This window comes from Cajanus cajan, chromosome 6 (assembly GCF_000230855.2).
Source record: "Cajanus cajan strain Asha chromosome 6, NIPB_CcT2T_4, whole genome shotgun sequence".
Taxonomy (NCBI): Eukaryota; Viridiplantae; Streptophyta; class Magnoliopsida; order Fabales; family Fabaceae; genus Cajanus; species Cajanus cajan.
This window is the reverse complement of record NC_138522.1, coordinates 11,022,183-11,037,573: the sequence shown is the minus strand read 5'-3', so window position 1 is coordinate 11,037,573 and position 15,391 is coordinate 11,022,183. Positions and strand designations below refer to the sequence as shown.

Sequence of the window (15,391 nt, the reverse complement as noted above, 5' to 3'; positions counted from 1 at the left end):
CCGGTAGAGGTGGTTCTGTCAGAATAAAGAAAAGAGGAGAAAGAGGAGGAGGTTCTGCTCAAATTTCGGTTCAGGATTATCCAAGTAAGGGAAGTTAGTTTTTGAAATTATTAATTTTTTTATGATTAATAATAAATGAATATTTTTGAACTGTGTCAAATTTTGTTGTTGAGTCGAGCTGAATTATATGTTGATTTTTAACAGTATTGTACTATAAGGATGTTGAACTGAGTTATGAGTAGTAAGTTGTGTTGAATACTACTTAGCTGTGTTGTATGCTGATTTGTTGTACTATATAATGCTGAGCTGTATGCTGATTATAGCCACTAGAGTGGTGCTGTTGTTACCGCTAAGTCGGTGTTGTTATAGCCACTAGAGTGGTGCTGTTGTTGCCGCTAAGTCGGTGTTGTTATAGCCACTAGAGTGGTGTTGTTGTTGCCGCTAAGTCGGTGTTGTTATAGCCACTAGAGTGGTGCTGTTGCTGCTACTAAGCAGTGTTGATATAACCGCATTACGGTGCTGATGTTGTTGAGCAATATAAGCTGTGCAGATGTGTTGATAATTATAACGATGAATTTATTTACATTGCTAATCCTTTACTAGTATGTTTTGATTTTTAAAGAATACTAGCTTACCCTTGCATGTTTTCCATGTGGTTGGAACTGCGATGATCATACTATGTATGGGAGTAGAGCAGAAATAGGTGGGCGTCTTGGGATGAGTCTCCGGCGGACTTTGGAGCTAATTTGCTTGTGTGGATATTTTGCTTGTAGCTACTTGGGATAATAGCATTTGGTTGTAATTTTCCTTGGTACACTTTAACTCTAGTCAGACTGGAATCTTGTATATTTATATATTCTAGATCCTATATTTATATACTTGTTCTATCTGTCTGGTGTTTTAGTGTGCTATACCGTGTGTAGTGACCAGCCGGGTCGTTACACTTAATGGTATCAGAGCAGTTAGAGTCTAGTGGACACTCTTTGGGGGTAGTTCCTTTAGGCTTTTTGCTGTGTTAGCTCTGTGCTGTGTTGTTTTGCTGTGATGTCTGCTGTACTGAAATTGTTGTGGTGATTTGTTGTGCTATTGATTTTGTGTGGCTTAGTTACTGTTTACTAAAGAAGTTGTTATCTTTGTAGAAGATGACTAGGACAAATGAGCAGATAGCCCGTGCCCTCGAGATGTTGGCCATGGCTATGCAACAACAAAATACCTATTTTGCTAGGATGGAGGTTGAGAGAGCTGCAGTTAGTGCAGCAAGACCTGCAGGGTCACAGGAGAGCCGGGATCTTGCTGAGTTCCGAAAGTGTAACCCTCCGCAGTTTACTAGAGATGGGGATTCAGAGGTAGCTGACCGCTGGATCCGTGAATTAGAGAAGATCTTTACCGTACTGGGATGTCCTCCAGAGAAGAGGTTAGCATATGCTGTGTACATGCTTGTGGGAGAGGCTGAGCATTGGTGGAGAGGCACCTATCAGATGCTTGTTGCTAGAGGAGTTACCGTTGACTGGGAGTGTTTCAGGACAGTGTTCATGGAGAAATACTTTCCTGACAGTGTAAGGCACGCCAAGGAGGTTGAATTTATGCGACTGCATCAGGGTGGGATGACAGTTTCTGAGTATGCGATAAAATTCGAGCACCTGGCCCGTTTTTATTCGCAGGTTATGCCTGAGGATTGGAAATGCAGGAAATTTGCAGATGGATTGAGATATGAGCTGAAGAGGATGGTGGTGCCTATGGCCATCACGGAGTTCCCAGCCTTAGTGGAGAAGGCGAAGGTGGTTGAACAGTTGGAAGGTGGCAACCGTACTGTAAGGACTATTGGGGGACCATATGGGTCCAAGAAGGGTGAGAGTCAGAGGAAACCATATGACAGGCCCCAACCACAGCGAGGGGGTTCTGTTTATAGGCAATCTTTCAGTGCTGCTAGTGGAGATAGACAGAGTGGAGGTGCCACTCTGAGATGTTTCAGGTGTGCTGGGCCCCACTTTATCAGGGACTGTCCGCACACGGAGAACCGTTGCTTCAGATGTCATCAGATGGGCCACGAATCGGCAAATTGTCCTACGGGGGATAGACCAGAGAGGAGCACTCAGAGGAGTAATGTACAGAGGGCTGATACTCAGAGGAGTGGTGCACAGAGAGCTGATACACAGAGGGGTGACAGACCTACTACTGCTGGTAGGGTATTTGCTTTGACGGGTGCTGAGGCTTCGACTTCTTCTGATCTTGTGAAGGGGAAGGGCAAGGCCGCTGGTAAGGATGTGATGATTCTATTTGACTCTGGTGCTACGCATTCATTTATATCATATGCATGTGCTGCTTTGTTGGGTGTGCCTGTGTGTGAGTTGGGGTTGAGACTACTTGTGTCGACGCCCGCTTCTACTTCTGTGATTGCTTCTGAATTGTGCGTGGGTTGTCCAGTTGTGGTGGATGAGAAGAAGTACAAGGTGAACTTGATTTGTTTACCTTTGGTGGATATTGACATAATCTTAGGGATGGATTGGTTGTCTGCCAATCGCATCCTTATAGACTGTGCCAATAGGCGGTTAATCTTCCCTCAAGAGGAGGATGAGCTGTTGATCTCAGCTATTCAAGCTGAGTCCTTGCTGAGGGATGGGGCAGAGTGCTGTCTTCTGCTTGCTACCACGAGTGTGGAGACCGAGAGGATCTTAGCTGGTATCGATGTGGTGAAGGAGTATGCCGAGGTGTTCCCTGACGAGGTGCCTGGGTTGCCTCCTGTTAGGGAGATGGAGTTCAGCATTGACCTGGTTCCAAGTGCGGGACCAGTGTCAGTAGCTCCCTATAGGATGGCTCCTGCTGAGCTGGCTGAGCTGAAAGATCAGTTGGAGGACTTATTGGAAAAGCAGTTGGTGCGACCGAGTGTTTCGCCGTGGGGTGCTCCTGTGTTGTTGGTAAAGAAGAAGGATGGGGGTAGTCGACTGTGTGTTGATTACAGGCAGCTGAACAAATTGACCATTAAGAACAAATATCCACTTCCCCGGATAGATGACTTAATGGATCAATTGAGGGGCGCGACGGTGTTTTCTAAGATTGACTTGAGGTCAGGATATCACCAGATTAGGGTGAAGGAGGGTGACATACCGAAGACTGCTTTCAGGACTAGGTATGGTCACTATGAATATGTTGTGATGCCGTTCGGTGTGACCAACGCCCCCGCTGTGTTTATGGACTACATGAACAGAATCTTCCGGCCGTTCTTGGATAAATTCGTGGTAGTGTTTATTGATGATATCTTAGTTTATTCAAGGACCCCGGAGGAACATGGAGAGCACTTGAGGACAGTGTTGGAGATTTTGAAAGCGAAGCAATTGTATGCTAAGCTTTCAAAATGTGAGTTCTGGTTGGATGAGGTGAAGTTCTTGGGCCACGTGATTTCAGCTAAGGGGATTGCTGTTGATCCGGCTAAGGTGGAGTCGGTATTGCAGTGGGAACGCCCGAGGACTGTCACGGATATACGGAGCTTTGTGGGCTTAGCGGGTTACTATCGGAGGTTCATTGAAGGGTTCTCTAGGATAGTAGCGCCTCTGACCCAGTTGACGAGGAAGGAGCAGCCGTTTATTTGGACAGATGCCTGTGAACGGAGCTTTGAGGAGTTGAAGAGAAGGTTGACTACTTCTCCTGTGTTGGTGTTACCGAATTCTGGTGAGCCTTTTGATGTGTACTGTGATGCTTCTCATCAGGGTCTGGGGTGTGTGTTGATGCAAAACGGGAAAGTGGTGGCGTATGCTTCAAGGCAACTGAAGACTCATGAGAGGAACTATCCCACTCATGATCTGGAGTTAGCAGCTGTGGTGTTTGCCTTAAAGACTTGGAGGCATTACTTGTATGGAGCTCGATTCAGTGTCTTCAGTGATCACAAAAGTCTGAAGTATCTGTTTGATCAGAAGGAGCTGAACATGAGACAGAGGCGATGGATGGAGTTTCTGAAGGATTTTGATTTTCAGTTGATGTATCATCCAGGCAAGGCCAATGTGGTGGCAGATGCGCTGAGTAGGAAATCCATCCACATGACAAGTATGATGATTAGAGAGCTGGAGTTGGTTGAGAAGTTCAGAGATTTGAATCTCTGTGTGGAGTTAGCTCAGGATCACATTAGTTGTGGGGCAATTACCATAACTAATGAGTTCTTGAGGCAAGTTGGACTTAAGCAGTTGCAAGACACCGAACTGGTGAAGCTTCTTGGGATGTTGGGTACCGATAAAGCTGTAGGCTTTGAGCTGGGAGAGGATGGGATCTTAAGGTTCAGAGGCAGGATTTGCCTACCTCAGGATGCTGAGCTAAGGAGAGTTGTGCTAGAGGAAGGTCACAAGAGCAAACTTAGCATACATCCAGGTATGACTAAGATGTACCAAGACCTCAAGAAGACTTTCTGGTGGTCTGGTATGAAGAGAGAGATAGCTGAGTATGTGGCGGCCTGTTTAACCTGTCAGAAGGCAAAGGTTGAACATCAAAAGCCTAGTGGGTTAATGCAACAGATTGAGACTCCCGAGTGGAAATGGGATAGCATTACTATGGATTTCATCGTGGGGTTGCCTAGGTCATCTAGGAATAGTGATGCTATCTGGGTGATTGTTGATCGGTTGACCAAGTGTGCGCATTTCTTGCCTGTCAACATCAAGTGGTCCTTAGAGAAGCTGACGCAGTTGTATATAAGGGAGATAGTTCGGTTGCACGGGGTGCCTTCCAGTATTATTTCCGACCGAGATCCGAGGTTCACTTCCAGATTCTGGCAGAGTCTACACCGAGCTTTAGGCACAAAGCTGAAGCTGAGTTCTGCTTATCATCCACAGACGGATGGTCAGTCGGAGAGGACAATCCAGTCCTTGGAGGATCTGCTGAGGGCTTGTATGTTAGATCACTTGGGTAGTTGGGAGGAAGTATTACCGCTTGTGGAGTTTACTTACAACAACAGTTTCCATGCTAGTATTGGGATGGCGCCGTTTGAAGCCTTATATGGCAGGAGATGTAGGACTCCTCTGTGCTGGTATCAGGATGGTGAGTCAGTGGTTGTGGGACCGGAGTTGATCCTACAGACTACTGAGAAGGTGAAGATGATTCAGGAGAAAATGAGGACTGCTCAGAGTAGGCAGAAATCATATGCTGACAAAAGGCGTAAGCCTTTAGAATTTGTTGAGAGGGAACATGTGTTTCTGAAGGTGACTCCGACTTCTGGTGTGGGTAGAGCGCTGAAGACTCGGAAGTTAACACCAAGATTCGTGGGTCCCTATCAGATAATACAGCGTGTGGGTCCGGTTGCTTATCGGTTGGCTTTGCCACCGTCTCTTTCAAACCTACACGATGTATTTCATGTGTCCCAGCTGAGGAAGTATGTTCATGACCCGAGTCATGTGGTGGAGATGGATGAGGTGCAGGTGAAGGAGAATCTGACTTATGAAAAGAAACCGGTAGCTATAATTGATCATAAGTTGAAGGAGCTTCGTGGCAAGTCCATAAAATTGGTGAAAATTCTTTGGGATGCAACTACGGGTGAGGCAACTTGGGAAGTAGAAAGTCAGTTCAGCGAACAGTACCCATATCTCTTCTAAGTAAGTGAATTTTCGAGGACGAAAATTTTTGTTGTTGGGGAGAATTGTAATACCTTATTTATTTATTTATTATTATTATTTATTATTAAAATGGCATTTTCGTGAATTTTATAAAGGTATAGGGGTATTATTGTAATTATTGATGGCATTTTCGCAATTTTCAAAAAGTTTGAAGGGTGTTTTGGTAACTTGGAACGGGCCGTTCCAAAAGCAAAACGGGCCGTTCCAAGCTTTAAAATTTAACTAAAAATCTTGAGTTAGAACGGGCCGTTCTGATTGTGAAACGGGCCGTTCTAAAGGGAGAACAGGCCGTTTCAAAAGGAGTACGGGCCGTTCTGCTGGAAATTGGGAACGGGCCGTTCCGTATTTGGAACGGGCCGTTCCAGTTCAAAAATTTGCGTAGCTTTTTCGAGCCCAGAACGGGCGTTCCGCTTTTTGGAACGGCCGTACCGGGTAGAGGAGCCAGAATTGCTATAAATAGGGGCTTGGGGAGTTACGAAAATTCATACCTTGGGAAGAGAAAATCCTTAGAGAAAGAGGGAGGAAAGGAAAGGGGGAGAAAGAGGAAGAGGAATCCGGTAGAGGTGGTTCTGTCAGAATAAAGAAAAGAGGAGAAAGAGGAGGAGGTTCTGCTCAAATTTCGGTTCAGGATTATCCAAGTAAGGGAAGTTAGTTTTTGAAATTATTAATTTTTTTATGATTAATAATAAATGAATATTTTTGAACTGTGTCAAATTTTGTTGTTGAGTCGAGCTGAATTATATGTTGATTTTTAACAGTATTGTACTATAAGGATGTTGAACTGAGTTATGAGTAGTAAGTTGTGTTGAATACTACTTAGCTGTGTTGTATGCTGATTTGTTGTACTATATAATGCTGAGCTGTATGCTGATTATAGCCACTAGAGTGGTGCTGTTGTTACCGCTAAGTCGGTGTTGTTATAGCCACTAGAGTGGTGCTGTTGTTACCGCTAAGTCGGTGTTGTTATAGCCACTAGAGTGGTGCTGTTGTTACCGCTAAGTCGGTGTTGTTATAGCCACTAGAGTGGTGCTGTTGTTACCGCTAAGTCGGTGTTGTTATAGCCACTAGAGTGGTGCTGTTGTTACCGCTAAGTCGGTGTTGTTATAGCCACTAGAGTGGTGCTGTTGTTGCCGCTAAGTCGGTGTTGTTATAGCCACTAGAGTGGTGCTGTTGTTGCCGCTAAGTCGGTGTTGTTATAGCCACTAGAGTGGTGTTGTTGTTGCCGCTAAGTCGGTGTTGTTATAGCCACTAGAGTGGTGCTGTTGCTGCTACTAAGCAGTGTTGATATAACCGCATTACGGTGCTGATGTTGTTGAGCAATATAAGCTGTGCAGATGTGTTGATAATTATAACGATGAATTTATTTACATTGCTAATCCTTTACTAGTATGTTTTGATTTTTAAAGAATACTAGCTTACCCTTGCATGTTTTCCATGTGGTTGGAACTGCGATGATCATACTATGTATGGGAGTAGAGCAGAAATAGGTGGGCGTCTTGGGATGAGTCTCCGGCGGACTTTGGAGCTAATTTGCTTGTGTGGATATTTTGCTTGTAGCTACTTGGGATAGTAGCATTTGGTTGTAATTTTCCTTGGTACACTTTAACTCTAGTCAGACTGGAATCTTGTATATTTATATATTCTAGATCCTATATTTATATACTTGTTCTATCTGTCTGGTGTTTTAGTGTGCTATACCGTGTGTAGTGACCAGCCGGGTCGTTACAGATACCTTCCTCAATGAATTTTTTTTCCGTGAGTTACTCCTTCATAAACTTAGTGTAAGTAGGCATTTTCTCTAAAGATTTTAAAAATGAGATATAGATTCAATGTTAGTTGAAGATATCTAAGAATTGAACATATTGTCTTTCTTACTCTTCTATGTGGGTACAAGAGGGTATGGTAATTTTTTCACCAAGGGCGGTTGTGCATTCATCCTTTTATTTCTTTCCACTTGATATTTCATCTTATTTTCTACATCTCGCTTATCTACCACTCTTTTTTTTTTTCTCTTACAATCTCTTTTTCAATTTTTTTTAAAATTTTTAAATTTTTTCTCCCTCATCTTTTTCGCTTATTTTTTTTCTCACCAACCTCAACACCATATTTTTTTTCCACTCCTTGTAATAATAACATTGTTGTTCTCTTAGGGTTCTACTTAGTATGTGCAAAAAACTTACCAAAATAAGTGCTCTTCTATCCACTACAAGAAAAATTGTTATTATCTACGGAATATTATCTACGGAAATATTTCCGTAGATAACATTTAATTATCTACGGAATATTATCTACGGAAATTTTTCCGTAGATAACATTTAATTATCTATGGAATATTATCTACGGAATATTTTCCGTAGATAATATTTAATTTTCTACGGAATATTATCTACGGAATTTTTTCCGTAGATAATTTCCAGTTATCTACGGAAATATCCGTAGATAAGTTATCTACGGAAATTTCCGTAGATAACTTATCTACGGAAATTTCCGTAGATAACTTATCTACGGATATTTTCGTAGATAACTGGAAATTATCTACGAAAAAAATTCCGTAGATAAATTCCGTAGGTAAAACATTTTTTTTATAAAATAATTAAAATATTTAATTTAACATCATTAAAAAAAATAATCATTATAAAATTTATTTATTTTAGTTTAATTATTTATTATAATACTTTTTATTTACTAAAAAATTATTTTTAATTAAAATATAATTTAGAATAATGAATAGCTTTAACTTTTGTGTACCATATTTAATGGAAAACATAAAGAAAAGATGAATTCAGTTTTACTTTATTAAACGTAAGAAACAAATTAAAGATTGAATTTTTTTAACAAATAAAAACTAATATAACAATTAATAATTTATATTTCTATTTATATTAATTATAAATATTTCTTATATTATATAATAATTCATATAATTTATTTAATATTTTTTAAGTTAAATTTGATTATCTTATTTTTAAAAGATTCAATAATTAATTTTCTTATTTAAATATTAAATTTATTTTGAAAATACTCAATTGAGTCTTTAATTTTTTAAAATATATTAATTTAATCAAATTTCTTTTCCTTTTAACTTCAATTATTTTTAAAGATGAATTAAATATATATATTATTATTATTCATAATATAATAATTAATTATCGAGTGGTGTGTAATACTTAATAAAAGTTACACCCGGTATTACTGTTAGTATAACCTGTTTGTCTATATATATAGAGACAGAGACAAAGAGACTGAGGAAATGAATGGAAGAAAAATAGTTAAATATATAGTTGTTTGATTATATGTATATAGTAATAGATAAAGGGAAATATATATACGTCATCTTGTAACTAATTTTTGTCTCCAAAATAATGGATAATTATATACCCTCAATTCTTAAGAAATAAATAAATAATTTTTAGTTATTAATTTAACTTTTTATTAAAAGATTTAAAGACATGAAATGTATAATGGTATGTGATAACCTAAATAAATAAATAATTTTTAATTATTATTAACGATCAAACTGTTCAATTTAAAAATTTTAATGCATAGATCAAATTTGCAAATTTGTAAAAAATTTAAAAATCATTTGATACTTCATTTCATTAATTCAAATTGACGGATAATCATAGAATCATTTTATACATTGATTAAAATTAATGAAACGAAGTATCAAATGATTTTTAAATTTTCTAACAATTTACATATTTGATCTATGCATTAAGAACTTTAAATTGAACGGTTAGATAATTGAAATTTCATAGAGAAAATGAGTTATTGAACGGAGTAAGTCTATGTAACTCTTAGAGTAAAAAGATCCATCTTCTTTAATATATATATATATATATATATATATATATATATATATATATATATATATATATATATATAATTTGCTTTCCTTTTGTGTTTCATTTTCTGTTTATGGTTTTTTAGTTTATTAGTTGTCATCGTACATGTGTTTGTTACCTTTTTCTTTAATTTGGATTTTATACGATGTAAGTTTTAATTAGATATTCAGCGAATCATATTAATAAAGATTTCAACAAATTATATTACTATTAAACATCCGATAAATAAGGATATATTTAAAGAAATAACTTATTTAAGATATTATATAATAAATTTTTATGTAATAAGATCAATGAATAATGATATGTTTTAAGAAATAATACTTGTTTATCATGAAAATAAATTTTGATTGAAAATAAAATAAAAATATAAAAAGTAACTAAATAACTTTCAAAATGATATTCTATATCACAATAATATTAAAATGATTTTATCTAATTTTTTTTAAAAATAATATTAAAAATTAAATATTTTTATAAATACTAGAGATGTTAAATCACTTTGTGCCACTAATAATGATAGGTAGATAAAATATTAGAAGATTTTACGTAGTTATTTAGAGAGAATATAATTTTTTTTATATTCAAAGAAAAAGTGTTATACATAAAACTTTAAGATTTTGTTAAAATTTCAAAATTGAACTATTATTATTGTTATTATAAATATATTATTATTTTAAATTTGAAGTACTATTATTTTGCATTTAAATTAAATTATATTAATCATTATTTTCAAGTTTAAATTAAAATATTATTTATATATTAATTTAATTAATAAAAAATATAATATAGTAATTTTAAAAATAATTGTATTTTAAAGATATTTATTTCCTATTATTTATAGGAGTTAAAATGATAGTTTTTTTTTTAAATAAAAAATATATTCTTAAAACACAAAACGTCACAAAGAAGAGAAGAGAGGCAAAGTTTAAACCCTAATATACAGAGAAGAGAGGCACGAGGTTCGTGAGAGGCACAATTTTAAACCCTAATATACAGAGAAGAGAGGAGAAACGATGTAAAAATAAAATCCAGGAGGTGTTCTACATCGGTTTTATTTACAACCGATGTAGAAATGGAAACCCTAATATTCTCACGCCCAAAGACTCATCATCAACAATCACCCAAACTCCGTGCTGCGGCGTGTGGCGAACATGGCTAGGCAACTCCACCTACGCGAACTTCGCCCCCTTCCTCTCTTTCCCCTCTGCCTGGGACTCCTTCATCAGCTCCACCACTCACATCCTCTCCAACTCTGTGTCTGCGCCCTCGTCTTCGAAAAACCCTTCGTTTCTCTCTCCCTCAACCCTAACCCCTCCCTCCACCTCCTCAACCCTACCTACCTTCAATTGCACGTCGACGACGTATACTTCCCCCTCGACAACGCGCAACATGACTCTAAGGTCCTCCAAACAAAAACCCTACCTCTTCGCTTTCGCTTTCTTTTCGCAGTTACTTACATTCTTTTCTTCCTATTTTCAACACCATTCCAAAATTCCACTACACCTGTTCCCACCTGCACCATTTCTAACCCTCCCTCATTTCTGCACACAATCCGCTACTTTTTCTTCCATTTCCTGATTTCCTACTTTTCCTATTCTCGACAAACACTCATATTTACACTCTTTTTCACCTTTTAAGCTCCTCTGCTCTTCTGGGCACCGCTAAAGGTTCTTATTTTTACCTCTTCTTTAAAAAGAGTGATTTTTATGACGGTGTTGTTGCTCAATGCTCTTTCTATTGGGTTGTTCAAGGCCTTTGATTCATTTGTTTGATGAATCAGTGGGTTTTGGTTTCTGGGTTGGTGCTTGATCTCCTTGGTTGGTTGGTTGTTAGTTGGTGATTTTGAATTGTTCAAGTTTTGTTGAGCTGATGAATTTTTTTTTAATAATATTTTTTTATGACATTTGTTGGATCTTGGTATTGAAATTTTGAAGTTGGATTTTTGGTCCTAGGCTGTTCTGGTTGGTTGTTTTTGATTTTTTTGTTCTTTTTCTGGTGTTTTGTTTTTTCCTCATGCTTTCTGGCCTGACCGACTCTGAAAGATGATTTATGTGCATGTTGTTTACAGTGTTTTTGAAATCTTTAGCCTTGTTTGTTTGCTTTTCTTCTTCTGGGGTTCTCTGGATCTTGCATTTCTGGATGTGTTCTCTCTGATCAGGTTTTTTACTTTTGAATTTATTGGTGAATTGGCTGGATTGTGTTTTGTTTGCTTTAGTTTTGTGGTGATTACTTTTGAATTTCTCACTTTGCTGGTTTTTCATTTCATCTTCTTCAAGGTTGTTCTGGTGTTTTCCTTACGGAGAAAAATAAACTCACATGGTCTGCCTTTCACCGCAGCATACCACTCGAATCCTTCAAGAGTGGAGCTTGATATGATCATTGATATTGTGGAGTAAGACCCTATTAATTTTGCAAATGCTAAATTTTGCTAGGACCAGAAGTCAGCCAAGGTCTACCAGATCTCTGTCTTTGGGAGGTAAGATTTTAAAATTGATAATAAATAGTGGTATAACTAACTCTCTGTTTATATTGAATCAAGCTTAGGTACTTTAAGCTTTAATCAATTTTAAAACTGTCTTTTCTAGCACTTCAGTATAGGGTAGTTTGGAGTCTTTGGACACTCTTGATGTGGCATATGTTGTTCGTAATTTGTGAATTCATTATTTGTCAAAATTCTGTAATTTATTTTATGTTTTGTTGGTTGTTTACTAATAATTCATCATTACATATCATTATAATTAAATTAATGTTTTAAGATAAATTTATTCTTTTTTCTATTTTTTGTCTTTTAGGCATGGATTATGTGGATCCAAAAAGGAAGAGCAATTTTGTTGGAAAAGTTCTTCTTGCTGCAGCATTAACAACACTATGCATTATCGTGATCACGAGATCTCCATCTTTGAATTCCCCTAGTCCGGTACCCTATATTCTTATGTGAGTTTTACTTAACAGTGGGTGTGGGTCTTATTCTTTATTTTGCGGGTTTTATTCCCAAATTAGTGGGATATATATGAATTTAAACTGATTGGTCGGAGGTATGAATAGATGTTGCTAACTCAATCCAGATTATTTGGAAGAAAGCATAGCCTGAGCGGAACCCCTATTGTGTTGATTGTTGAAGCGGATTTTATTTTCTTTTATTTTATTTGATTTGAATTGTTTGACTGTTTTGAATTTGAGTTGCTATTAGATATTTTGGTGCTGGTTTTCATTTTTAATTATTGTTATGCAGTTTTTTGTTACATTTTTTTTTTCTGATTGGATCTTGTTTTTGAGTTGCGTTGCTGGTGCTTGTGTAGTTCTGTTGATAATCTAAGAGAAATTGTTGTTTTTTTTATTTTTTTTATTTTATGTTTTATCTACGGAAATTTCCATTATCTACGGAAATTTCCGTAGGTAAGTTATCTACGGAAATTTCCGTAGGTAAGTTATCTACGGAAATTTCCGTAGGTAAGTTATCTACGAAAATTTCCGTAGGTAAGTTATCTACGGAAATTTCCGTAAATAAACGCATCCGTAGATAAATTCCGTAGATAAATGCATCCGTAGATAAATTCCGTAGATAAACGCATCCGTAGATAAATTTTATATCCGTAGATAAAATCCGTAGATAACGTTATCTACGGAAAATTTTCCGTAGATAATGTTATCTACGACCTTATTATCTACGGATTTTTTTCCGTAGATAATCCGTAGATAATTATCAGTTATCTACGGATTTTCATCATTATCTACGGATTTTTTCCGTAGATAATGCTGATTTTTCTTGTAGTGCTATCTAAGTGGGAAGTTGTCCCGTATTTACTTCTAAGTATTTGATTGTAACCTTTGTGTGTGAACTTGATTTGATGTGGAGGTCTATATGAACTAGTTAAGAGTACCCTTCATCTTTGTTTGACGATCATACAAGCTCAACTTAGGTGCTAGAGGAGGTACACTAGAGGAGCTAACATTATTTTGGTTCTAGCATCCAAGACTAGGGTGTTGTTGCCATACTTCCCTTGATTTCTCATGTAATTAGCCTCTTATTGGTGTTCTTCTACTGCTACCCACATAGGCCCTGAAGATGCATGCCACCATAATTTTCACAACAGTTGACATAATAAATAGAGGTGGGCATAGGTGTGTGGGATTGAATTTGCTGAATTTGTTGTGGAAGCCTCTCAATTGTCTTATTAAGCATCTTAATCTACTAGGTTAGGAGTTTATTTTGGACAAGAATTGTATCGCTGGGTCCCAACTCATAAACTCCTTTCTATGGTGCAAACCTTAATCTTTGAGATCCACTATGACTGTTGGCTATACTCTCTATAATGACTATAGCTTTATCCAGTGCCTTGTAATCAATGTTACCTTTAGACGAGCCATCCATGATGAACTTTGTGTTAGACAATAATCCCCCTAGGAAGGTGAACATCTGGTCGAGCTCGTATAGACCATTGCTCGGGGACTTTCTTAACAAATATTGATATCTATCTCAAGCCTCTAACAATAACTCATCCACCTTTTATTGAAACGTTTTGATTGCAATCTTCATCTATGACTTTGTAAACATTTTTGATGATATATTTGAGTGATTTCTGAAATTTGTTCAGAAATTCTCTCTTCCAAAAGTCTCTAACCTCTTTGGTATTCATCCAATTCTTTTATCCTCTTCAAGCAAGAGTGTGGTAAGGATTGAACTAGATTATCTTTTCCAAGGAGTAGCACCTCTTGAAGAGTGTTTCCTCACCAATATTCGGTGAAATCCGAAGCTAATTGATGAAGTTTTGGGAACACTTCACTTGGCAAGCGGACCAAGTTTCGATGTAGTATTTAAGTATCGTCCTCAGGGATTTGAGAGTTTAGTAATTCTTACTCTAATGATTAATATGCAGACGTTTATATGATTGAAAGTGAATTAATGCGAAGTAAAATAAAATGATAATGTAAAATTTATAAGAACAATTATAAGAAGCAAGGATTGGACTCAAGAGTACTTGCTAACTCTTAAATCTTCTTAAATAAATATGATTTCAATTTCATGACTTCCACGTTCATTTAGTAATTCAACAAGATCCCTCAAAGTTGATTCCTAAAGTGATTAATCTAAAACATGATTCCTCTATGTTTTATGATTAACACTTTGCATTAAGAACAATGACTTGAACAAGGTGAGTAAATAAATCTAGTATATTCCTAGAGCAAGAGATGTTTAGGTGTAAGATTCAGTTTGGGTTTTCAAAAACGTTTTCCAACCGGATTTAAAAACCAAAAATCATACAACGGGTGATCAAACCGATATAAGCATTAAAAGAATAATCAAGCATAAGCAATGAAAATGAAATACATATATATTTAAGAAGAAGAAGAGTTAGTAGTTACATTCAGACCAATCCTCAATGATTCAGCCCCTCATGGCCATTTACAAGATCAAAGGAGTGGAAGAAGAAATTACAAAGTAAGAGATGAAGAAAAGGAGTTGATCCTCGTTCCTAAGTGATCCAGCCTCCAAATATTCGTTCCCACTTCGTTCTTTCTTCCTCCTATGCTCCCAGCTCTTGTTTTTCTATCTGTTTTTGTCCCCTTACAAAAATCCCCCTCGTTTCCCTTTTATATCAGCTTTAAAACACGGGAGGAATTGTAATTTTTAAGCTCACTGCTGCAGCTGTAGATTCACAGATATGGCTGTGAGAACTCCTTCAAGGTGAAGTAAGCTTCACAACTGCAGTTGCGGTTTCACAGTCATAGCTGTGGAAACTCTTTCAAGTTTAAGGAACCTCCAACGCTTTAGCTGTGAATTTCGCAGCTATAACTGTGACTCTCTAGTGCTCTCTCTCAATCTTTAGTGTTCCATGGCTCTAGTTGTGAGCTCACAACTTTAGCTTCAAGTCTCTGGACCCTTAAATTTGCATTCCAGATTTCCATAGTTATAGCTGCAGAATCACAGCTATAGCTGCAACTTTTTGACCT

At 37.1% G+C, this 15,391-nt stretch overlaps 1 long non-coding RNA gene across 1 annotated transcript; it reads left to right on the top strand.

The window, feature by feature from the left end:
- Window positions 1–9,446: 9,446 nt before the first annotated feature.
- On the top strand, window positions 9,447–12,657 carry LOC109793436 (uncharacterized). Its single transcript, XR_014434541.1, has 2 exons — window positions 9,447–11,915; window positions 12,232–12,657. It is a non-coding gene; the product is annotated as an uncharacterized LOC109793436 (long non-coding RNA).
- Window positions 12,658–15,391: the final 2,734 nt, after the last annotated feature.